General features: G+C 43.5%; 1 protein-coding gene across 1 annotated transcript in view; it reads left to right on the top strand.

The window, feature by feature from the left end:
- Positions 1-27,366, top strand: part of LOC139411124 (zinc finger SWIM domain-containing protein 6-like) — a 48,594-nt gene that overhangs the window by 4,167 nt on the left and 17,061 nt on the right. The gene's annotated exons all lie outside the window — the stretch shown is intronic.

Here is a 27,366-nt window from a genome sequence, read left to right as displayed (position 1 = left end):
TGCACTAACTCTTGAATCACCTTGGGGTAAATGAGGGAGAGGACTAGCCTCCTTAGCAGGGGATCAAACAACGTGTGTGTGTGCATACTCGCTTGCACTTGAGAGGACAGGTTGGTGTACGTGTTTGTAAGATATTTTAAATGTCTATGACTTAGAGACGGTGTCATTGAGCATGTGTGTATTGAACAAATGCACATCACCCACACACACACCTGTTGTTTACAAAGCATGTGACATAACATTTTATTAGATTTTCTCTGCTTCAGTGCTTCAGCAAAAGCCACTTAAAGAATTTACCAGGGCTATCCGGGGCCTTTTCAGGGGCCTGCTTTGACATTTTAAGCATTTTGTTCACAGAAGTGCAGAATTTAATATCGGGAACTTAAATCTTGCATGAGCATGTTGTCTTTGAGTCTCGCTGTGGCTCCATTTGCGCATTAAGCAACCAGAAAGCTCTAGGCCTCTACTTGCCAGTTATAAAGAAGCCTTTTTTAAAATGTATATTTGTATTTATGCTGAGTTAAATAAAAAAAAATGTAATAAAAAAAAAAAAATGGGGGGGGGGGGGGGTTAGAGGAGCCTTTATTTACTTATAGTTTGCTCCTTTATTTTTACCAGGTTAGTTATCTGAGCACACATATTTTATTTTAAAACAATAGCGACATGGCCAAGGGGTAGTTTACATTTATCTCCTTTTCCAACTCTTAAAGCACACTCAGAAGGCTTTTAGACATTGTTTCTCTAATTTATTTTACTGTGTGAAATAGAAAAGAAACTCAAGCACGTAATCTTTCAGACTTAAGGCCTACTCTGGTGTTATTTTTACCCTAACCCAGTAACCAGGTTAGCTTGTTGTTATTGAATTGGGCCCTGAGACTCCCTTCTCCCCCTTGCCATGTGACTGACCCTGGGATCCTATCGTCATGGAAACATGGCTGGGCCTGGGGTAGTGTAAACAGCTGACTTTCCAAAGGGAACAGTAGCACCATCCAAGGGTAAGGAGTGTTTGGTGGGATATACAGTGTTCCCTCTCCTCTATTCTCTCTTTCTTCATAATTAATTCCTCTTTGCAGCAATGGGCTGCTGCAGAAATAAGCATTAATCTCTCCAAGCCACTGCTGACTGTGGGAGGAAAGTGATTCTGCGTGTGCGCCTCTATACCCTGTGTGTGTACTAACCATGTTATACACGTTATCATTATGACCATGGAACAGTGCTTCTCTGTGGTGTGTGTGTGGTCAACAGCTGTTTGTTCCTTCACACCTTCAGTCGCTAAAGAGCTTTGAATCAGCCCAGAGGCAAAAACTGAAAGGTGCGTGTATGTGTGTCTGAAAGAGTTCTCTGTATTTTCAGCTCCACCACAGCACCTGATGAACAGGCTCCCCGCCCCCATAGCACCTGGATCCCGGTTTGTGTGTACATGTCCTCCCCTGTCCAGGTCCTCAGTCATTTAAGCCTGGAGCAGAGAGGTGGATGGTTAGCCTACCTGCTGTCGTTACTGATTGAGAACAAACATCTCTATCTGCCCAAAACAAACATGGTGAGCGACCAGTCACCACTGGGGGGAATGGGCGGTTTGACTGTTGCTTCCTGTCCCTAACTGAACCAAGACTGGTTTGTGTTGTTTACGGCTCAACGGTTACTGTTGTGTTTGGATAAGGAAATTCTAATCTGAAATACGTTTCTAAAGATAAATTGTAGATACAGTATAGCCTACTCTAGTCATTTGTGTGTGTGTCAACTTGGATATAGTTCAGGCACTGTAATGATAAGAGGGTGGATGGCATTCCCGTCAATCAGCATTCTCACCCTATCTTGTTTCCATTCTCTCATACACACACTTGTCTCATAGCCTTGGGGCGCCAGGCAAGTTTATATATATATATATATATATATATATATATATATATATATATATATATATGTTTTCTTTCTCTCTGGTGCCCACACAATAAGCAATACCAGACGAGGATGAGGGTTTTACCTGGCTATGAGGCAACGCACGCACTCGCACTTCGGGTGAAGGTGTTCACTCAACGGCTCCGCCCTCCTCACTGACAACGAGGTTCAGAATAGTCAGAGAGTCGCATGATTATTTTCCAATAAACACAACTTCACTAGCAGAAAGAGCTTGTATGTGGATATCGAGGAAGCTGTTTCTAACAGTTCGCGTTGGAGAGATGTCAACGCTGTCTGTCACTCACGCTGATTGGAGAGAGAAGGGGCGTGGTCGTCATTTTCCAGATACACATTACACGCATCAGAAGACGTGTTTTTAAATAGTGTAGCAAAACCCTCTACAGGTATCTGTAACGCCCCCAGAGTAACACAAAGCACAATATGACACTGAGTAAAAAAAGCACAAGTTTATATGACACCACTGAGTATGTAGGCAGGTCTACTGTATATCGCAGTAGCATATATGATATAACTGCTGTATGCTTAAACTTGGTATTACGATGATGAATATCTGAATTTGATCCCGTATGAGTGGTTAATTAAGTCTATTGATGGGCCCGTGTGTCAAGCCTAAGTAACATAATTTTAAAAAATCTGCATCAAAATCCACCAGTTTACGCTAGATATTTTTTGTTGTTGTATGGGCTGAGCTTCAATCCACCGCACCTGCCTATGTCTGCCTTCTGCATCTGCGGTGGAAGGTGGCCCGGGCTACAGCGGTGTTTGTCAGATCGTCCCGAAAAAAAATCGGTCTTCTCACATAAATGTATTTTTCGTCCAAACAGTTTGGTCTACAAAACTATTATGACCACTCCGTTTTGCTCTACGACCCCCACAAGTGTCACGGGACTCATATGAAGGTCAACAATACAAACTAATGGAAGTATGGAGGTAGTTTTATGCTAACAAAAATAAGGGGTTTAAATGTGTTTCCAAAAAGGGGGGGAAAAGACACTTTAAAACCTTATTTCTTGTGATTTCATTTTTTTTAAAATATTTTTTTTGACCAATGTATGAATGTTATTCAATGTGTTTTCTATGAGCTAAAGAAGTAAAGGCCAAATTCAATATTTTATCAATTTATTTTTATACCTAATGAGGTCCTAAAATTCCAAACCAAATGGCTAAATGATCCATGGTATGACCATCCTTAAAACAATTCCATATGTTATCTTAGTAACAACCGCTTTTAGAGGTTAAGCTCAACTTGTATCTGGAACCTTTGTGTATGTCCCCAAATGCCACCCTATTCCACTAGGACTCTGGTCAAAAGTGGTGTACTATATGGGAATAGAGTGCCATTTGAGACAGTCTTTGTGTCTGTGTGAGGAGCCTGTGGCTATTCAGAGGCTACTGCTGTAGTTGAGTTGGGTGGTATGTCAGGTATGCATGCACTGCTATGTGGAAGTGGAAGTGAATGGCTCTTCAGGCATGAGGGGGATGAGAGCTGTTTTTAAAGGACCAATGGAATTTAGTTTGGCCCTCAAGTTTCTTTCCATCTTAGATTCTCTTTCACTCTCACCATTTATCTCTCTCTTTGTCTGTTCTCAAGCTCTTCCCTACTATCATATCCTTCTACATTTTTTAAGGTCCAATGCAGCCATTTTTTTTAATCTCAATATCAAATAATTTCTGGGTAACCATTAAGTACCTTACTGTGATTGTTTTCAATTAAATGTGTGAAAAATAAACTGAAATAGCTTCTTAGCAAATACCAATTTCTTAATATTAATGCGTTTTTAGTTTTATCATAATTTCACAGTATTATTCCAATGTGGAAATACACACATTTTTTTTTTTACTGCACTGGGCCTTTAAATTCGTCCCATTTTCAACTAATTGAACACCTGATTTACTTAACAAAAGGTACCTCACAATAGGTGGTCCAGGTATCCTCATGACATGACACAAGTGAGGTGGTGGCCTTTCCTCTCTAGTGCGCCTCTATTGTTTCTCAGTCAAGTAGGAGACCAATGACATAAAGTGGCCTTCAGACCAACTCCCTGAGTACTCCTTGAAGTTTGCAGTTGTCAAAAAAAAAAACTATTTGGCTCAAAACATTGTATTTTTTTACCCTTTAGTGTGTGTGCTTTACTGTATTTATACTCAATAGGAGAAGTAGAAAAAACACTGGAGGACATCCTTTTTAAGCATGGTAATAGAAGCTCATATCTTATTTACACTCGTCCATCTAGATAGGCCCACAGTGTTTCTATACTACTTCCTGTGTCCGTAAGGCTCCCACAGGAAACTCTACTCCCTGCTCTAGTACCATGAGCCAGACATGACCTGAGGCTCTATGCTCTCTGAACCACCCCACTCCTATCCGAAGCAGCATTCAGCGGTGGGGAGTGCGAACACCAGTGGCCATATTTGGTGTACGCTACCATTTGGAATGCTGGCTTAGCAGAATTGATGCAGTGTTCTAGATTTGTGCCTGTGTCTGTCTGACGTGGCCCATTCTGTCCTGCCTGTTTCCCCGGGCAGCCCAACCCACTCAGGCCCTCCCAGCCCAACCCACCGAGGCTCATAGAAATAGAATGGTCAGAAAGTCATTATATTTCTATGCTCAGGCCCTCCTTGCAGTCTCAGCAGGGCCCTTGGAGACATGGGTATTCCAGGGAGAGATGGGTAATGGCCCACTCTCTGACATAGTCAGTCTATTGGACTGGATGGCAGACACACCTATAAAAACAAAATAAAGCAAAGAGAGAGTGGGGGAGAGAGAGGGGGGCGGTCGGATCGATAGAGCAGGGACACGTCTTCTAATAAAGATGTATTCCTTTTTTCCCTCCCTCCATCCGCCAGGAAGGGAAGGAGAGAATGTGATTAGCAGCCTGGTTTTCCCAGGGTGCCCGTGCGTGTGTGTGTGTGTGTGTGTGTACTATGCAGTTCACATGTCTCTGTGTATTATGTGGACCTGTGTGTGCGTGTGCATGCGCGCACATCTCTTTCTTTCTCTCTCAATTCACAGGACTTTATTGGCATGGGAAACATGTTTACATTGAAATAAACACTTTTCCTGAGGCAATCAGAAATTAACAGTAAACATACTCAAAGTTTCAATAGAATAGAGACATTTCAAATGTTATATTATGGCTATGTTCAGTAATGTAGCAATGTGCAAATATAAACTCAACATGTTTCATGAACTGAAATAAAAGATCCCTGAAATGTTCCATATGCACAATGCTTATTTCTCTAAAAATGTTGTTCACAAATTTCTTTACATCCCTGTTAGTTAGCATTTCTCCTTTGCCAAGATAATCCATCCCCCTTACAGATGTGGCATATCAAGAAGATGATTAAACAGCATGATCATTACACAGGTGCACCTTGTGCAGGGGGACAATAAAAGGCCACTCTAAAATGTGCAGTTTGGTGACTCAACACAATGCCACAGATGTCTCAAGGTTTAAGGGAGCGTGCAATTGGCATGCTGATTGCAGGAATGTCCACCAGAGCTGTTACCAGAGAATTGAATGTTAATTTATCTGCCATAAGCTGCGTCCAACGTTGTTTTAGAGAATTTGGCAGTACGTCCAACCAGCCTCACAACTGCAGACCATGTGTAACCACGCCAGTCCATGACTGTGGGTTCGCACAACCGAAGAGTTTCTGCACTAACTGTCAGAAACCGTCTCCGGGCAGCTCATCTGTGTGTCCACCAGGGTCTTGACCTGACCACAGTTCAGCTTCGTAACCGTCTTCAGTGGGCAAGTGCTCGCCTTTGATGTTAGCTGGCATGCTGGACAAGTGTGCTTTTCACAGATGAATCCTGGTTTCAACTGTACTGGGCAGATGGCAGACAGCGTGTATGGCGTTCTGTGAGCGGGAGGTTTACTGATGTCAACGTTGTGAACAGAGTGCCCCATGGCGACAGCGGGGTTATGGTATGGGCAGGCATAAGCTACAGACAACTGAACACAATTGCATTTTATTGACGGCAATTTGAATGCACAGAGATACCTTGATGAGATCCTGAGGCCCATTTGTCGTGCCATTCATTTTCAGCATGATAATACACAGCCCCATTTTTCAAAGATATGTACCCTATTCCTGGAAGCTGACAATCTCCCAGTTCTTCCATGGCCTGCATACTCACCAGATGTCACCCATTGAGCATGTTTGGGATGCTTTGGATCTATGTGTACGACAGCGTGTTCCAGTTCCCACCAGACAGCTCTGTGCATTGAACATGTCAATACTTCGCACAAATACAAGTAGTGATGAAGTCGATCTCTCCTCTATTTTGAGCCAGGAGAGATTGACATGCATATTATTAATGTTAGCTCTCTTTTTGATGCCTTTTTCTGGGCCAATTGTAATTTACGTAAGTCCTTCTTTGTGGCACCAGTGACCACACGACTTGAAAGTAGTCCAGGTGCGTCAACTAAGGCATGTGCCTTGTTGATAGCCTTTTTAAGAAGGCAGAGATACTCTTTGTTATCGACAGACCTCTCCCCATCTTATAGCTACTGTTGCATCAATATATTTTGACCATTAGAATTTGCAATCCAGAGTTATCCCAAGCATTTTAGTCTCCTCAACTTTCTCAATTTCCAAATGTTTCATTACAAGATTTAGAGGTTGAGTGAATGATTTGTCCCAATTACAATGCTTTTAGTTTTAGTCCTAAATATTTCTAATTTATCTCTTCCCACCCATTCTAAAGCTGACATCAGCTCGTTAAAGTGTTGCAGTGATTTCACTTGCTGTAGTAGCACCTGGACTACTTACCAGGAGTGTTGAGCCATTAGCATACATACATAGGCTTTACTCAGAGCCAGGTCATTCGTAAAGATTTTTTTTTTTAAAGTAATGGGCCTGGATAGTTGCCCTGGGGAATGCCTGACTCTACCAGGATTATGTTGTAGAGGCTTCAATTAAAGAACACCCTGTTCTGTTACAGGTAACTCTCGATCCACAATGTAGCAGGGGATGTAAAGCCATTACACAAGTTTGTCCAGCAGCAGATTATGATCGATAATGTCAAAAGATGCACTGAAGTCTAACAAAGCAGCTCCCACATTCTTAAAAAAAAAAATAGTTTCTCTCAGCTATTCGTCAGTCATTTGTGCCGTACATGTTGAATGCCCTTTCCTATAAGCATTCTGAAAATCTGTTTTAATTTGTTTACTGTGAAATAATATTGTATCTAGTCAAACAATTTTTTCTCTCCAAACGTTTACTAAGGGTTGGTAACATCCTGGGCTATTGGAGCCAGTAAAGGGTGCTTTGCTATTCTTGGGTAGCGGAATGATGTTTGCTACCTTCCAGGTCTGAGGGCACACACTCATGTAGGCTTAGATTGAAGAGATGGCGATATCGTCAACGATCATCCTCAGTCATTTTCCATCCAAGTTGACAAGTAGACTGTAATTTTGCTGTTATCTGATAGGGGTGTCAGTGGGATGACTGTGAACGCTCTGAGTACCTCTGGGTTGAGGTCAGTGATAAAGTAATCTGCAGCGCTACTGCCAAGAGATGAGCTGTCCCTTTTTTTAAATATTGTTTCGTTGTAGGGCGCATATTGGGGAGGGAATGCTGTCACCTCTAGGTAGGTGTTTTCCCCCCTTTGTACTGAGAGTGTCAAGTTCTTGTCCAGTTCTGACGTTCAGGTCGCCACAGACTAGTGCATGTCCCTGAGCCTGCAAGTGGTTGATCTCCCTGTCTATGATAGGGAAGCTGTCATCGTTAAAGTATGGGGATTCTCTCTCGCTCTCTCTCTCTCTCGCTCTCCCTCTCTCGCTGTTCCTCTCAAACTCTCATTCCGTCCCGTGACATGGGTCTTCAGCAGGGATGGGTTTTCAGCGCTGTGAGTATTGGGGCGTGTGTTTTGGGTCATGACTACAGGCCATGGGTGATGAATAGCTTGACTGTTGCAGAGCCACAACTGGAAGGGAGGTAGTGAGAGAATACAGCATGGATGGAGAAGAGAGGGGAGGGTTCGATGGATAGAGAGAGAGAGACTCTTCAGTGACTATAGAGGATAAAAGCAGTCTCCATTGTCCTGGAGGCAGGCAGCAGCAGCAGCTGTGTCTCTCCCCTGTGTTTGTGTCAGCTAATATTTAGTTAATCTCTGGTCTGGGACCTACGGGACCGACCGGAGCTCCTGGTCCTCCATCCATCTTCCACTGATCTATATTCCACATTGTATCCCTCTGCCGTTAACCCGCAGAGAGGCGACAGCTAGTCTTACTGGTGTCTGACGCATCACGAAAAATACATTACAGACCAAAGTCCCCCTCTCTGTTCCCCTCAACACTCATTCCGTCCCGTCACATGGGTCTTCAGCAGGGATGCTTTTTCAGCTCTGTGTGAGTATTAGGGTGTGTGATTGGGGTCATGACTACAGGCCATGGGTGATGAATAGCTTGACTGTTGCAGAGCCACAACTGGTAGGGAGGGAGTGAATACAGAAGGGAGGGAGGGTTGGATGGATGGAGAGACGTAGGAGTGGTGAAAGAGGAAGGGAAGAGCTGTTGTAAACCCAGTGAGTCTTTAAACCTCTTTGGGATCGGTGTCCCGCTAGCGTTCCACTACGACAACATCCGGTGAAATTGTAATATTAAACATTCATGAAAATGCAAGTGTCTTACATCGTTTAAAAGCTTAACTTCTTGTTAATCTAACTGTGTTGTCAGATTGCTTTACGACCAAAGCATACCATGCGATTATCTGAGGACAGCGCCCCATATCAAAAGATTTTGTCAAACCAGCACAGGCGTCACAAAATCCCAAATAGCAATAAAATAAATGACTTACCTTTTGAAGATCTTCCTCCTGTTTGCAATCCCAAGGGTCCCAGCTACACAATGAATGGTTGTTTTGTTCGATAAAGTCCCTCGTTATATCCAAAAAGGTCTGTTTAGTTGGCGCCATTGATTTCATTAATCCACCCGTTCAACATGCATACAAACAAATCCAAAAAGTTATCGGTAAAGTTCATCCAAACAAGTCAAACGATGTTTCTCATTCATTCTCAGGTACTCTAATATATAAATAAACTATAAAATGTAAGACTGAGAATAGTATGTTCAATAGGGAAGATGAATAACGAAGACCGCGTACCTCATTCAGCGCGTAACAAGACTACCTTTCTAATTTGGGACACCTTGGAAAAACTACAACTACTTGTTCATTTTTCAAAAAACAAGCCTGAAACCCTTTCTAAAGACTGTTCACATCTAGTGGAATCCATAGGAACTGCTATCTGGGTACTATCTATTTGTTTTTCCCATAGGCTATCATTGAAATGGCCTGTGACCTCAAAAAAAGAAATTTTGGGCCTCCCGGGTGGTGCAGTGGTTAAGGGCGCTGTACTGCAGCGCCAGCTGTACCACCAGAGACTTTGGGTTCGCACCCAGGCTCTGTCGTAACCGGCCGCGACCGGGAGGTTCCTGGGGCGACGCACAATTGGTCTAGCGTTGTCCGGGTTAGGGAAGGGTTGGCTGGTAGGGATAGCGCGCTAACCAAGGTTGCCAGGTGCATGGTGTTTCCTCCGACACATTGGTGCGGCTGGCTTCCTGGTTGGATGCGCGCTTCGCTAAGAAGCAGTGTGGCTTGGTTGGGTTGTGTATCGGAGGACGCATGACTTTCAACCTTCGTCTCTCCCGAGCCCGTACGGGAGTTGTAGTGATGAGACAAGATAGTAGCTACTAAAACAATTGGATACCATGAAATTGGGGAGAAAAAGGGCTAAAAATATGTTTTAAATAAAAAATTCCGGATGGAATTTCCTCGGTTCTTTGCCTACCATATCCATTCTGTTTTACTCACATACATTATGTTAACAGTTTTAGAAACTTCAGAGTGTTTTCTATCCAATGCCACCAATTATGTGCATACCCTAGCTCCTGGGCCTAAGTAACAGGCAGTTTACTTTGCGCGTCATTCATCCGAACTTCCAAACACTCCCCCGAGCCTTAAGAGGTTCCCACCCTCTGTCTGTCTGTGCTGAGTGCTGTGTTTTTCTTTTTCTCTCTCTCTCTCTCTCTCTCATATGCTTCTAATGGGTTTTCCACTGTCCTGCTTCCAAACCTCAATTACTTCTCTCTACCCTATCCCTTCTCTCCATCTTCTCTGTTCCCTCTCCTTTCTCTCTCTATCCTGCCTCTCCCTCCAGCAGTGGACAGGAGAACAGCTGACTATATCTGGAGCTTGTGGCCCTGGTTCAGACTCAGCCTCCTCCCCTGGCCCCTAGCCCTGGCCCCTAGCCCTGGCTCCAGCCCCAGCTCTGGTCCTGCCCCAGCTGAGCTCTGGATCTAGCGCTGGCTCTCTCTGGCCCCCACTTTTAGCCCTGGCCTTCAACCACACTCTAGCTTCCACAGACACATGCACCCTGCACGTACACATGCGTATATACATGCACACTCGTATGAACAGACACACCACCTCACCACAGCCTTTGCTCTGTCCCAGCCCTGGCTCTTTCTCTCTGGCTGGCTGCTATCTCTATCCCTGGCCCTGCCTCAGCTACAACCTCCCTTTGTCTGGCTCCCAGCCCATGTTCCTGCTCCAGCCCTAGCCCTACCCTATGGAGGCCCCTACAGAGGCCTTTTTGGGGGGTTTTCATCTCCAGTTAGTTCTGGTCCTAGCTCCATATTTGTGTACTATATAGTTCTGAAACAACAAACCCTCTCTGGGCTGTTTAGTCTAAACCTCTGACTGAGCTCATATGGGATGGTTTGATTTGGCGTTGCTGATGGATAGTTAGTTTCATCCAAACCCACTCCCCACTGGGCACAAACTTGTTGAATCAACATTGTTTCAACGTATTATGACATGGAATCTACGCGGGAAATACATTGGATTTGAAAAGAGTGAAGGTGAAAATGTATCTGCAGGTTTATGTCATCATGGTAAACAATGTTCAATGCAGACAAACCTTTTTTAAATAAAATATGTTGAATTTGTCATTTGAAACAAAGTCAGATCTTAAAAAAAACTATAGGCTGGGCAGCACCTCCTACTGGAGAGTTCGATCTACAGCTACCCATTTGGTCTCCCATTCAGGGTTTTAACCAAGCCCAGCCCTGCTTAGCTTTGATATAACCGAGCAAATGAAATGTAACCATGCTTAAGTCATATCATTCATGATACTATTTAGTTGAGCTAGGCCAATAAACCTAAAATGACTGATCTCACATTGCCTTCCTCTTACCAAAGCATTTTGCATATGTAGGTCATTTTTGCTGATTTTGCTACACTTTGTTCTAAAACCAATTATTTGGTCAACAGTAATGGCTAATGCATTGTGGATTCCTTCTATAAAAGTATCTCCCTGTCTGTTTCGCTGTTGGCTGCTGTTTGAGTGAGCCACTCTCACTCCCTATCCCCACTGTGCACACGTAGGAGGGAGAGATGCATTCTGAGAAGCACAAGCATGACCGTTGCTCAAATGTAATTGTGGTAAAAAAAAAATAAAGGTTTTCAAAGCAACTACTGTTGTTCTAGATACAGAGGAAGAGTCGCAGCTTTCTGTAAGTATATACTTGATTTCAAACCTCTTTAATATTGAGTTCATTGCCCACTTTAAAACCGGAGTAGGCTATAGTATAGTTTTGATGCGCCCGCGGAGTGTAGCGCGAACAAGTCTACATCAAGTAGCCTAGGCCTAGTGCTGGAAACTTTTTGTAGGACATTATCCTACATTTACTGTTCGATTAGGCAATTAACCTACATTGCTATAGAGCAACAATATCACATTTAGAGGTAGCAATCTCTCTTACTGTTTAGGTCAATATGCACAAAGATGTCGGCAAATTCTCTAAAGAGCCAAATAGAAATCTGATCATTCTGGATCCCATTTTGACAGGTTGCACATCAAAATATAAATTCTGCATTCCCTGGATATGTTAGATGAAATAGGCTACCGTCTCAGTTGTCTAATTTGGCACTTATTTGGCACGTCACGTGTGCAAGCGTTGCAAAATAAATTTAGAAATCTATATTATGAAATTATTGCACCCACACTGCTTCCGTGCGCCAACGACCGTCTGCGTTGCCAAGGGCTAAAATAGAATTCAGTTCTATTTCTGATGCAGATTGCGCTGCAAGTCCTGCCTTTCCCATCTCCTCATTGGTTTATAGAAGCTTGTACCCACGTGCCATCTCCTCATTGGTTATACCCACGTGGGTGACTGACGACGAACGAGGTCAGTGGTGGTAATGCACCTAATTTATGGAAGTTGCCTATCGCAATATAAAGTCAAGAGAAGAAAAGGCCTGGAAGGATGAGAGATGATGACTAGAAATTATTCGGTTGACCGTTTTATGTGTGGATTAATTGGTGGAGTAGAGGACCTTGTGCATTTCAGGTAAAATAACAACTCAATGTTTATATCCCAGGACAATTTAGCTAGCAAGTGCTAGCTAGCTAAATTGCCATAAATGTTTATTGCTTTTCAACCTGTCCCCAAATTAATAGAATTGTTTCAGAGTTTGTTTTGATATTTGAATCTGTGTGTCGTGATCGTGTTTGGTGTGGGGGGACAGAATACATTTATGCACGATGGCGCACATGCGCAGCCGGTTTGGGTTCCGTGTAACTGTCCATTAAACATTTTTCTAGCATTATATTTATTTTTATTGAGAAAAATGGTTACATTTATCACAATATGACTTTTTGGCCATATCGCTTAGCTCAAGCACCTCCCCAAAAATGTATTCATAGAGACATGAATACAACATATTCATTATAGGAATTAGCCAGGTAAATTCGGTCAACTCTTGAGTTCGACTCGGGATAACCAGTACCACGAAAGTGGCTCGCCTTTTTAGCCAGGTACAATTCTACGCTACATCGCTGGGGCCGAACTCTCTGCCATCCAGGATGTCTATACCAGGCGGTGTCAGAGGAAGGCCCCTTATGTGCTAACTCTATTTGACTCTGTGCATACACACTGGACTCTACTCACACATACTTACACTCCAACACACACACACACACACTCACACAACACGTACGCCCACATAACATGTAGATACGGGCACATTCGCCACACACACACTTACACACTGTATCACATGCGCTGCTGCTACAGTCTTATCTATTCTGTTGCATAGTCACTTTACCCCTGACTATACTGTATGTACATTATCTACCTCAATTTCCTCTTACTCCTGCACATCGACTCAGTACCGGTACCCCATGTGTGTATGTATGTGTATATATATATATATATATATGCCAAGCTATCATTGCTCATTGTGTATTTATTCCTTGTGCTACTACACCTGTTGTTTATGAAGCAGGTGACAATTAAAATTTGATTTGATTTCGTCCTTCACAACTAACCTGCACCGGGGCAGGCCAACTCGGGGCTAACTAGATTTATTCAGAATGAAGTGGCTGAGCCACGAGTTGAGGACCAATGAAATCAGATATCCTTCCTCTCGCAAATGTTGTCATCATCCCCTTCATTTGAGGAAGAGGAATGATTTTAAATATTTTATTAATCAAATGTTTTTTTTGGTGTGTGAAAAAAATTATGTTAATACCTATCACATTACACATTTTTCTGATGTTGAAATTTGCGAGAGGCAAACTGACAGCTGCAAACAACCATAGACATATAATCCATAGATGGCAGTTACCATTCAAGTCAAGACTTGCAGCCATTGCTTGCGTACCCATGATTTTAACAGTCAAATTGCCAGGTTTAGAAGTTTAAAACCCTTCTATGGGTTATTTGTCTATGGCCACAACGCAACAAGAGGTTCCACATATAGAAGGATCGATAGAATGCGAAAAAGGTGGTCGTACATTGATAAGCAAACCAAAGACGGCATTGATAATGAGTAGTAAAATAAAGATGGAAATTCTTAAAGCCTATTTCACATCACAGCTTGCTGAATTTACAAGAACTTTTCTTTCATTTTGATTTCGGCATAAATTAAAATGTGGCGCTAACTCGCCATGGATTGATGTTTCGGGAATTGTCTCTATGAGTTCAGCTTTCAACTAGCCATGTGAGACATGCATGCTCAGTTACAAGCCTGCTAGAGTTAGCGACAGGCGGACGACGTGCAATATCCACCGTCATAGTACAGATTAAGCCTGGCCTGGAATGTGAAGCTAACTGAAGCAGGCTAGCTTTATAAAAGCCTGAGTAGATCTAGCTTGCTTCGTAGTATACCACTTAGGATGTGTACTTGTACATCACGCCAGCCTACATAAACAGGAAATAGGCTCCAGCCTTATGGGCCGTTCTGGCTGGTACAAGACTTGTTTCCAGAGAAGCAGGGTTGAAACCAGATTTGTTGCTTTCTGTAATTGTCACTCAGCTGTATGGTAAATCATGCTTTATGGGCTCAGCTCTGCCTGTCTCTTCACCATAACCAATATAGACAGCAGTCCCCCAAACCCCCGCCCGACCCTACACACAGCCTGGGCACACACTAACACAGAGAGAGAATAAAACATGTGACATATGATTGATGGGGGGGGTTCAGAATCAGGCACACACACACACACGCTCTCTGAAAAATAAAACGTGACATATGATTGGCGTTGGGGGAGGTAGGGAAACACAATGGGCAGGAGAAGTGGGCCTGCTCGCGTCCCGAGGCAAGCCAGACCAGTTTGATGGTTGCCCAGGGGGGAGTGCCTTTTGTCCCCCATCCCTGTCTGTCAGACTGGAGGAGCTGGAGGATGCTGTGATGAGGCCGAGCCAGGCCTCTGGTGCGTCACATAACAGTGGGAGACGTGAACCACGTCAGACACCTGTCAGTGTTTCTCTGTGTGTTTGACAGACGACTGTAAGTCTAGTCTAGGGCAGGGGGACACATCAGACAGTACTGACACGAGAAAGTTGAGAGAGACACATAGCTGTAGCATGCTGTGGGGCACTCGCACACATGCAATCACATGCACTGTGACACTCGCACACAAATACTACTACCCTTTGTGTAAAATAGGCAGAGACAACCCATTGAGAATCCGCAGTGACGTGACAGAGGATGGTTCCAGTACAGCAACATTGATAATTAGGCCAACCACGGCTTGGTTCTCAATACAATCTTTGCTGTCGTGGTCGTTTTTGGAGAACTTTCAAAGTTTCCTTTGGAGCCCCACTTTTCTTTGAGCTGTTTAAACCAGGCGCTGACAGCGCTGTTGATGAAAGTGAATCAAACCTGTTGGGGACTTCAAAGTCTTCTCTGCGTTGCCATTTATTAACTAGAACAGAACAACCTCGCATACCATATATGGATTCTTCAAAATGCCTGCCTCTGGGGGAAACAGAAGGATGATGAAGAAGAAAACAGCCAAACAGCAAGGGGGGGGGGGGTTATACCTAAAAGTGTTGTAACTGAAACTGACTGCTTTTCAAGAGCGTTTCCAATCAAAACAAATCTGTGATGCATGCAGAGTGTTTGATCAGATATATTTGTGGAGAAGAAATTGTTTTGGCTGAAGATTGATGTGAAGAAGATGCCTTTTGTGTGTTTGTGTGTGTGTGTGCGCACGCTAGTGTGTTTCTGCATTGTATTGGCCTGTAGCAGTAATTAGCTATCTAACCAATATGATGAACTCAGCTCAAGTCAGCTGTTTGGTTCTGCTCCCATAACCACATTAGTCCAGAGACTCCTCTCACCTGTCCCCTCTTCCCACTCTGGCTGTCTGTCCAGAACAGCACGGCATTTAGACAAAATATCGTTGACCTAATTCAAGGATGGATGCCGTCTTGATCAGCAGAGGGGTCTCTGAACCCCCATTATCATTGCGACGGTCATTGGTTGTACCCCCCCATTCACCACCCAACCCCTCCCCTGCTTAACCAGTGTACCATCTCAAATTGAGCTAATGACGATCTCCGACCACAGGCACGTAACAAAAGATGAAACATTGCATTAATATGATTAGTCAGAGTTAGCATTTTTACAGATGATATTGTAATAGGCCTGATTCAAGCAGTTAATAACAGCCTTGAATACTGTGTTGTCTACTAATGGAATAGAATTCACATTTGAATAGAATAGATACCAGTTAGGTGTGTGAATCATTGGTATTTAGTTTACTTTGGATCCCTATTAGCTACTGCACATGCATCAGCTACTCTTCCTGGGTTCTACATAAAACATACAAATACATGACAAAGTACAGAACAGTAATAGACAAGGATGTTTAAAAGCTGTATATTGGAAAGAAATAAAGAGACAACAAAAATACTGTTTACACACTTCATACAGTATAGACACCTGAGTTGCCTAACCCATTCACAGGATTGGTTAACTCTTGAGGCTCCTAGGGTTTCCACTGAGCTAGGTAAATTTACCATTTAGTTTTAATGCACCGTATTGCTGGAACAAAATTCAAAATACATTTCATCTTGATGTTCTGGTGCTGTTAGGTCAATTTAAAGTATTGATTGGAGACCTGTGTGTGCGTGCGTGATGCATTCGGGAAGTATTCAGATCCCTTGACCGTTTCCACATTTTTGTTACGTTATAGCCTTATTCTAAAATGGATGAAATAGTTTTTTCCCCTCATCAATCGACGCACAATACCCCATAATGAAAAAGCAAAAACAGGTTTTTAGAATTTTTGCAAATTTATACAAATAAAAAAAACGGAAATATCACATTTACATAAGTATTCAGACCCTTTACTCAGTACTTTGTTGAAGCACCTTTGGCAACGATTACAGCCTACATTCTTCTTGGGTATGATGCTACAAGCTTGGTACACCTGTATTTGGGGAATTTTTCCCATTCCTCTCTGCAGATCCTCTCAGGTTGGATGGGGAGCGTCGCTGCTCAGCTATTTTCAGGTCTCTCCAGAGATGTTCAATAGGGTTCAAGTTAGAGGTCGACCTACTATGATTTTTCAACACCAATACCGATTTATTGGACGATTTTTATTTATTTATTTGTAATAATGACAATTACAACAATACTGAATGAACACTTATTTTAACTTAATATAATACATCAATAAAATCAATTTAGCCTCAAGTAAATAATGAAACCTGTTCAATTTGGTTTAAATAATGCAAAAACGAAGTGTTGGAGAAGGTAGAAGTGCAATATGTGCCATGTTAAAAAGCTAACGTTTAAGTTCCTTGCTCAGAACATGAGAACATATGAAAGCTGGTTCCTTTTAACATGAGTCTTCAATATTCCCAGGTAAGAAGTATTAGATTGTAGTTATTATAGGACTATTTCTCTCTACATCATTTGTATTTCATATACCTTTGACTATTGGAAGTTCTTATAGCCACTATAGTATTGCCAGCCTAATCTTGGGAGTTGATAGGCTTGAAGTCATAAACAGTGCAATACTTGAAGCACAGCGAAGAGCTGCTGGAAAATGCAGGAAAATGCTGTTCGAATGAATGCTTACGAGCCTGCTGCTGCCTACCACGCTCAGTCAGACTGCTCTATAAAATATCCAATCATAGACTTAATTATAATATAATAACACACAGAAATATGAGCCGTATGTCATTAATATGGTCAAATCCGGAAACTATCATTTCGAAAACAAAACATTTATTATTTCAGTGAAATACGGAACCGTTCCGTATTTTATCTAACGGGTGGCATCCCTAAGTCTAAATATTCCTGTTACATTGCACAACCTTCAATGTTGTGTCATAATTGTGTACAATTCTGGCAAATTAATTACGGTCTTTGTTAGGAAGAAATGGTCTTCACACAGTTCGCAACGAGCCAGGCAGCCAAAACTGCTGCACATACCCTGCTCTGCTTGCACAGAACGCAAGAGAAGTGACACAATTTCCATAGTTAAAGGAAATTCATGTTAGCAGGCAATATAACTAAATATGCAGGTTTAAAAATATATACTTGTGTATTGATTTTAAAGAAAAATATCAATGCCTATGGTTAGGTACATTGGTGCAACGACAGTGCTTTTTTCGCGAATGCGCTTGTTAAATCATCACCCGTTTGGTGAAGTAGGCTGTGATTTGATGATAAATTAACAGGCACTGCATCGATTATATGCAACACAGGACAAGCTAGATAAACTAGTAATATCATCAACCATGTGTAGTTAACTAGTGATTTATGTTAAGATTGATTGTTTTTTTTTCTAAGTTTAATGCTAGCTAGCAACTTACCGTGGCTCCTTGCTGCACTTGTGTAACAGGAAGTCAGCCTGCCACGCAGTCTCCTCGTGGAATGCAATGTAATCGGCCATAATCGATGTCCAAAAATGCAGATTACCGATTGTTACGGAAACTTGAAATCGGCCCTAATTAATCGGCCATTCCGATGAATCGGTCGACCTTTGGGGTACACACACACTACCATTCAAAAGTTTTGAGTCACTTAGAAATGTCCTTGTTTTTGAAAGAAAGGCACATTTTGTGTCCCTTTTAAAATAACATCAGATTGATCAGAAATACAGTGTAGACATTAATGTTGTAAATGACTATTGTAGCTGGAAACACGCAACTTTCTTCAGAAACTCGTCAGTCTATTCTTGTTCTGAGAAATGAAGGCTATTCCAACTCTGTGTTGACAGTGCATGTCAGAGTAGAAGCTATTCCATGAAGTCCAAGGAACTGTCTGTAGATCTCTGAGATATAACTGTGATGAGTCATATATCTGGGGAAGGGTAAAACAGTGGTCTCCATAAATAAAATATGGAACTACCCAGACTTTGCCTAGAGCTGGCTGTCAGATCAAACTGAGCAACTGGGTAAGAAGGACTTTGTTCAGGGAGGTGACCATGACAAAACGACAGAGTTCCATGGCTGAGATGGAAGAACCGTCCAGGAGGACAACAGTCTCGACAGCACCACCAATCTGAGCTTTTATGGTAGAGTGGCCAGACGGAAGCAACTCCTGAGAAAAAGACACATGACAGCACGCCTGGAGTTTCCAAAAGGCACGTGAAAGACTCTTGAGAGCATAAGGCAAAAGATTATGTGGTCTGATGAGACACAAATGAAACTCTTTGGGCCGGAATGCAAAGCGCTATGTTTGGAGAAAACCAGGCACAGCTCATCACCCGTCTAACACCATCCATACCGTGAAGCATGTGTTGTGGCTGCCTACCTGGTGATGTCAGATACCACTCACTGTGTGTGGGGGTCACTTACACACAGTTACATAGGTCTGCTAGCCATGCTGAACACACACACACACACACAACAGACAGCGTTGTCATGGCACCTCGCATGTCAACAAAGAGCTGTGGGGGGATATTCCTTTCTGTCTAGTAGCGGGCAATTCTTCTCAATCATCCGTCAGTAAAGGGTAGCTATTTACAAGTAATGAGAGCCATTTCAGGGAAATAGGATTCTGAAAGGGTTTTGATAATATCAGCTGTCTGCGTTTTTTAGCTGGAGAGACCGAAACCAAAAGTGGCTGCAGACCCATTCAGAGTGCTCGGTTCCCTATTCTAGTAACCGCTCTTAGGCAAGTTGTTGACGCGTTCAGTAGGCCCACTCTTTGCCTTCTCCATGTGTGTGTTTGTTTGAGGAAAGAAAAGTGCCCCTGCATATAATGTCGGATGCTTACAGCGTTAAGAGACAATGTTAGCTATGCATTTTATAGCCTATCCATTTAGGGAATATCCTTAACCTCAACGTCAATATTTACAGGAATTGCCTACAGGCAGGAGAATCGACCACCTCTTAAGAACAGTATTATCTCCTCTCTCGCTCTCTCATCCTCTTCATCTCTCTATTCCCTCTCTCCTCCTCAGTATCTGTCGATAACAGCACTGGGCTGGTGAGATGTTTGACTTTTTCCTTTTCTTTGTTTTGATATTTGTGTGTGACGGCTGAGGCTTTGACACAGACTCAGCGGAGGGCTGAGAGATGCTAGATGACGTGTGTCAAGTGATATTAAACGTGAGAGCCCTCCATTCCTCCCCTCTCGTTCCTGGCTTTGTCCACTGTGGTTAGTGTGAAGAATGACACGTCTCGTCTCTGTTTGGGGGTAAAAAAAAAAAAAATGGCATGTCTGATGTATTACCCCTCCAATCGTGCTGGGCAGCATGACCCGGGCTCACTCTGTCCTACATAGACAAAGGCAGCTTCAGGAAGGACAAAGTCAAGCTCAAATAACACCCTATCCCCAACATATTCCCTATATAGTGGTGTTGGTCGAAAGTAGTGCACTTTATATGGAATTTGGTGTCAATTGATAGACAAGGCCCAGTGTATGTCTATGTGAAGTAGCCTAAGTGCAAAGGTAAGACGGCGTAGTGATATGTGTCTTGTACCATATGTGCAGTAACATGCTTTGCGATTTCATATGGGAGCTAATCAGGGCCTGCGGCAGTGAGGAAGTATTAGGACACGTTAGCTAATCTAATTGCTAATGAATTCGTCTGTAAGCTGTTGTGGTTCTGTTCCCTCTCTGCAACCTTTGTCCTTTCAATGAGGAATTTAATAATAATAATATAATAGTTTGGTGGGTGTAAATATTTGTCCTGATTCACACATGTACAAGTGTGTATTATACACAGGTGTGAAACGGCCATTATCAATTAGGGTTAAAGGGATAGTTCACCCAAATTACAAAATTACACATTGGTTTCCTTACCCTGTTAATCAGTTTATGGACAAGCTATGACCGCAATCCATGCTTTGGTTTAGTTTCCCTGGCACTGTTTCCACGTGGTAATGTTTTACCATTTGTGGCACAAATCTCATTCAAGTCATTGGACCTGAAAAGTATCTCAAATGGATTGTAAAGCTGAACAAAAGCCACTTAAAGATGTTTTGAACAAATCTAATATATATGACTTGATGGGATTTGTGCCATGAATGCTAAAATGTTATCATGTGGAAACCGTGCTAGGGAAACTACACCAAGGCATGGATTGCTGTCATACTTTGGCCATAGACTGCTTCTAGGGTAACGAAACAATGTAATTTTGGTGAACTATCCCTTTAAGTGCCTTGCTCAAAGGCACATCGACAGATTTTTCACCTTGTCGGCTCAGGGATTCGAGCTAGTGACCTTTCAGTTACTGGCCCAACGCTCTAACCGCTAGGCTACCTGCCTACGGGCTACATGCCCCTCAACGGCTACCTGCCTATGGGCTACCTGTCTATGGGCTACTACTTGAAACCAGGCCATTCACGAATGGATAGTAAATGTGGACTATATCCTAAATGACACTGTTGCAAAAAATATTTGAGTAGTGTAGAAGTGCGAGAGCTAGGCTTATTGATCTGGGCTCTCAGGATAGTAGGCAGTACACTGTGAATGCAAAATGCCAAACAATGAAATATTGGTGTATGGGGGTTAGCTCTTCCAAGCTGTCGTTTTCCTAGGTGTTTAATTTTTCTCTCTGTGTGATAGGACCAGGGAGGTGTGTGTGTTTGTTCCACAGCACCCCCACTACTTCTCTCACCCATACATTCAGGATTGCTAGTTGTTAAATTGGCATGTATGGGTGTGTAGGCTTTTAGTCATCGTTATCTTGGACTGTGGGCAGTGTGTGTGGTTAGGGTGGGGGCTGAGGTGTTAGTAAATCTGGATGTCAATAGTTGATGGTAAACGACCCAAGTGACTCCAGGAAGGAAGGGGTTAAGTCCGAGCCGGCAGGGCTGCGTTACGCTAACGGCAGCTGGCTGAAGCAGAAAGGCGAAGTGCTGCGCTCAGAGGAACCCAGACGGTGAAACCTTTCTCTCCCTCGCTACAGCTGAGCGCTCCCAATGCTTCCCACCCATGTGTGTGTTTTTGTTCTGCGTTTGTGTGTGTGCGTGCGCAGTGCTGGAATGCAGCTTCCCCCCTCTGGGTGTGTGTGTCTGGTGTGTGACGTCAGCACACACACAGCAGGTCAGTTTAAGGTCACTACAATCGTCACTCCGTTGATCTACATCCGTGGGTTGTGGGATTTTTTGTGTGTGTCGTGAACACCATTCGGTAACACGATATCCTCGCCAGTCCCACTCCCATAGCAACGTTTACATTTAATTTTAATTTTGTGAAAGCAAAGAGTTGCCTTCCCTTGCTAGTAGTAGCTAGCTGGCAGCCTGGCTAAAAATATATTAAGCTAGCTAGCCAGCCTTTCCAGCTTCCTACATCTCCATGTGAAATATTCAGATTTATAATGGAAAAAAAAGACTTGTATTACAACACTCCAAATCTTGCGTCTGTGTAGAGCTTGTAGTACGCTTTAGGGCTAGGCATCACTGAGGGAGGGAGGAGTCACATATTCGAGAGAGGAAGAAGGAAAGAGGACGGGTGTGTTTGTGGGAGTAGGAGATATACTTTAGGAGTCAGGAGTGTCTTGGGTGACTTTCCAAGTGGAATGTTTTTAAAGTGTGCTTTTTTTCCAGCGTGGATTTGTACCATTCTCGTGATTTTTTTGGCCATCGTGGCTTTTTTAATGTAGGTCTAGCCTCATTTGCCCTCTGCCACTGTCTGTAATCCCCTTCCTAATGTAGAGGGTTGTCCTTACAAACACACTCTGCCTTAAAGAGCTGACATTGGCTTTTTAATGGATCCCTAGTACATTAATCTTCACACACACTCACACCAACCCGTTACATTCATCTTCAGCCAAGAGACCGTTGAGGGACTTCTCTTGGTAATTACGCATGCTCATTTCCATGCATATATAATTTCTCTCCCATTTTAATGAACTCCACACATGGTTGGGGTATGTATAGACCAAAGCCTAGTTTGAGGCATGTGGTTTCATACATAGGCTAGCCAAAGCCCTGCTGTCCAGATAGTTCAGTTGAATGTCCCACGGATAGTCAAGACAGCCATCCTCTTGCCAAGCTACAGAATCACTCAACAGACCAGTAAACTGTCTGGGCCTGAAAAGTCCAATTCAATCAAATTAGACTCCATTTTGTAAGGGATAGTTTGGAAATTATTCCTGACGGATCGTGTGACAACTAAGTGGCGGCTTCACCCGACGAGACCAGAGTAGACTGTCATTTCAGCAGCCGTAGGATGACACCTCCAATCATACACAGACGTGAACACACACACACAAACCATCCAGATATTAATATGCAGATTTGCAGTAACATTTGCATGTCGAAGTAATGGAATTGAAATTCACCGAATGTTTGAATGTTTAAAAAAATATATATATCTATAATTTTATACCCTTAGCTGTGTGTGTCTGTGTGTCAGCACCTGTGGAGTGCTTTGCTCTGTTAGAGGGGTCACGGCACAAACAGGGCCGCCCTTGGTGCTCAGCTGTGTTATTCCAGCCTGTCCCTAACCTAGAGCGCACACAGTTTAACACCCCTAAAGCAGCGTCCCTTGCTTAATGCATTGATCTGTGTTTATGATCTCTGTATGGGGTCTTCCTTATAGGACCACACACACTCTTCTCTCTCTAACACACACATGGGAATACACATAAGCACCTCTTATGTCCCCCCCCCTCTCCCAATAAGACTGCACACATGTGAGGTGTACACCCTGAAACCTCTCTGATTCTTTATTTTCTTCTTATATGAACGTATAAACTAAGCCATTTGAGGTCATTTCAGATGGATGACATCACTCACTTTTCGAAGGGTTCCTAGTTCCACCCAGAACTCCAAGTGTCCATCCCAAATGGCACCCTGTTCCCTATTTAGTGCACTTCCTTTGACCAGGACCCATACGGATATGCATCCCAACTCTGGTTCTACAGTAGATTTTCTTTCAGGCCCGATGAAATTCCAGACTACCAACATGCTCTTTAGGTACCATAGAATCCCTCTGGCTACCATAGGATCCCTCTGGCTACCATAGGATCCCTCTGGCTACCATAGGATCCCCTTCTGTTGCGTTCCTCTGCTAAGCTCAAATTGGGGTAGTTTGATTAGATCTCAAAGCTAAAGTGGCGAATGAGCCTTACTTCTCTTCTCTCTATCCCCCCCCCCCACACACACACACACACACACACGCACACACAGGACTGTGTCATATTATATCTAAGTGACAGTTACTCATAAACCAATTCAGAAAATACATTTCATGAACCACCCGCCGCTGTGGCTGAATTGTCTGCATTGACTTGGAAATATATGTATGATGCTCAGTCTAATTCACCCCAGTGGTTGCAAACTGAGAGCTTTTGTGCTTAGGCAAGCAGCCTCTCAGCCTCAACTAGGTCTTTTAATGTGGGAATGCTCAAATCCTATATAAAGCCTACATTCTTCCTCCTGTGGGTCGGAGTGGGTTAATTCTGGAGGGGCTTTGGCCTCTCCTTCTCCCTGAAATAAGATCAGGGTTTTGGTATTTTGGGGGCCCCATGTCGTTGAATGAGAGGAAGGAGGGCTTGTAGCTGGTCGAGAGAGCTTGCTGGCTTATCACCACTCATACGGTTTCAAAACCCGGGTTGAGAGAGAGAGAGAGAGTATCTAGGCTAGTGCTTTGATGTGGGGCCCCAAGTGTATGGGTGGTCCGGAGGCCCTGTGGGTTTACACTCACTCTCTACTGCTTGCATACACTCCTCCCGCTTTCACTCTTCACTCACTCGCTCTCTCACACTCACACACACACACACTCAGGGTGTGCTTGAAGCCAAGTGTGATTTCACCAGACCGGTCATGAGGGGTTTCTAGGGCAACCTCACAGAGGCCTTGTTCTAAAAATGTCCGCCACGGTTCCTTTGAAAGTCCGCCCTGGCCTTTCCAACACACAGCAACAGCCCTAAGCTGCACTCTGCAGCTGCAGGTGACGGGAACACACAGTCTAATAGCTAGCACATGAGATACTGAAGGCCTCATACCAACCAGCAGTCGGGGGAAGAAGAGGGAGAGAAAGGTGTGTGTGTGTGTGTGTGTGTGTTTTTTTTTTGTGCGTTTTCGTGTTTGTATGTGTGTAAGAGAGGGAGGGAGCACCCAATAAAGAGCCATGGCAGCAGTCTTAAAATGTGATCGGCTTTGGTGTTTATTGTGTTATGGAATCTATCTGGACTCTGCTTTTAAGAGTTTGCCATAGGTTTTATCAAACTTTTGTTTGACTTTTCCATTTGATTCCTTTTATCACTATTCGTCATTGTATGGTGTATGTTTCTGTTCTGCTAAAACAATAAGTGATAGGTAGGTGTTAGTTTTTCTACAGGCGTGTATCAGAGCTGCCCGAGTTCTCTTTTTGAACCGCACGTGTTTCTGATGTCCTTGTTATTCCGCTCTTTGGACTGGGACTTGCTTGTGAAAGGTTGGAGAGCACACGCTGAACCGGTTTTCTGAGACGCGCGCGCACACACACTGTTTTTAAGAGTAGCATTATTGCTCTGAGATGCGGCTTAGGCCCGAATCCTTCCATCCAAAGGCCGTGGGGATCAAACAAACAGTACGGAGTCTCACCGGTTCAAATCAAATCCAATTTTATTTGTCACATACACATGGTTAGCAGATGTTAATGCGAGTGTATCGAAATGCTTGTGCTTCTAGTTCCGACAATGCAGAAATAACCAACGAGTAATCTAACCTAACAATTTCACAATAACTACCTTATACACACAAGTGTGAAGGAATGAAGAATATGTACATAAAAATATATGAATGAATGATGGAACGGCATAGGCAAGATGCAGTAGATGGTATCGAGTACAGTATATACATATGAGATGTGTAATGTAGGGTATGTAAACATTATATGAAGTGTCATTGTTTAAAGTGGCTAGTGATACATTTTTCATACATTTTTACATTATTAAAGTGGCTGGAGTTGAGTCAGTATGTTAGCAGCAGCCACTCCATGTTAGTGGTGGCTGTTTAACAGTCTGATGGCCTTGAGATAGAAGCTGTTTTTCAGTCTCTCAGTCCCTGCTTTGATGCACCTGTATTGACCTCGCCTTCTGGATGATAGTGGGGTGAACGGGCAGTGGCTCGGGTGGTTGTTGTCCTTGACTATCTTTATGGCCTTCCTGTGACATCGGGTGGTGTAGGTGTCCTGGGGGCAGGTAGTTTGCCCCCCGGTGATGCATTGTGCAGACCTCACTACCCTCTGGAGAGCCTTACGGTTGTGGGCGGAGCAGTTGCTGTACCAGGCGGTGATACAGCCCGACAGGATGCTCTCGATTGTACATCTGTAAAAGTTTGAGTGCTTTTGGTGACAAGCTGAATTTCTTCAGCCTCCTGAGGTTGAAGAGGCGCTGCTGCGCCTTCTTCACAATGCTGTCTGTGTGGGTGGACCAATTCAGTTTGTCTGTGATGTGTACGCAGAGGAACATAAAACTTACTACCCTCTCCACTACTGTCCCATCGATGTAGATAGGGGGGTGCTCCCTCTACTGTTTCCTGAAGTCCACGATCATATCCTTTGTTTTGTTGACGTTGAGTGTGAGGTTATTTTCCTGACACCACACTCCGAGGGCCCTCACCTCCTCCCTGTAGGCCGTCTCGTCGTTGTTGGTAATCAAGCCTACCACTGTAGTGTCGTCTGAACTTGATGATTGAGTTGGAGGCGTGCATGGCCACGCAGTCGTGGGTGAACAGGGAGTACAGGAGAGGGCTCAGAACACACCCTTGTGGGGCCCCAGTGTTGAGGATTAGCAGGGTTGTTAGATGTACCTCTACCTGCTCCCCCATTTTTGCCGTTCAATCTTCATAAAGGGTTTATTTTAGCAGGGGGTAGGCTTCGGGCTGCGACCACTTTCGTTGCGGTCTCATCTTGTATGGGATGCCGTATTCAAGCCTCCCTCTGGTAATGCACGGCCCCATGTCAAGTAGCGGCAGCAGCTTTGATATCCCTGTTATTACACTGCTGATATCACAGCAAGCCACATCCCTTTTGATAAGCGTATTTATGCATGTATGTCTCCACTTGGCCCCAATATGTTTTTATCTCACTCGCGCTCTCTATGAAGCACATAAATTAAATCATACCACTCTTGTCCCCCTGGCCCCTCCCCAATATTAATAAATGCATGATCTCACGCTGGCCGCATCTCTTTCATATGCTCATCAGTGTGTGTTTTAATACCAGCGCTAGCAGCCCTGCCCTCCTCATGCATATTCATAGTGGAATAATGACCCCCTCCCCCCGCCTCTGGAAACGCAGCGCTCAGGAGGAGATCAAACACTATTCAAATGAGCGGGCTCCATTATTGATACACACACATACTTTGCATCTCTCACTCTCTCTATCTGTGCTGCTATCGTTGTTGACCCAACCTTCCACAGGACGTCTATCTGTACTCAATGTGACCATGCTTTTATGTTCGGAGAATATGGAATATCTTTGCACCCCTTTTCATAAGGTTTAGGAAGGTTTACGTGATCCTTACCCATGACATGCCTTTTATTGAGAGGACATGGCTTAATCATTTTTAATTCAATAAAATGTCAATTGCTTGATTTAGTTAACATCCCTGATGTTTTTGTGTTGTTTTAGACAGGTTTGGGCTTCAATCATAATGGGCTTGAAGTTCATAGCCCTGTATTTTTTTCCCCCTCTCCTCTTTTATATCCTCCTCTTTTATATCCTATCGCTCGCCCCCCTTTCTTT

This window comes from Oncorhynchus clarkii, chromosome 6 (genome assembly GCF_045791955.1).
Source record: "Oncorhynchus clarkii lewisi isolate Uvic-CL-2024 chromosome 6, UVic_Ocla_1.0, whole genome shotgun sequence".
In the NCBI taxonomy this organism is placed as follows: Eukaryota; Metazoa; Chordata; class Actinopteri; order Salmoniformes; family Salmonidae; genus Oncorhynchus; species Oncorhynchus clarkii.
Note: the sequence above shows the minus strand (reverse complement) of the source record. Positions and strands in the feature narration are given on the sequence as shown.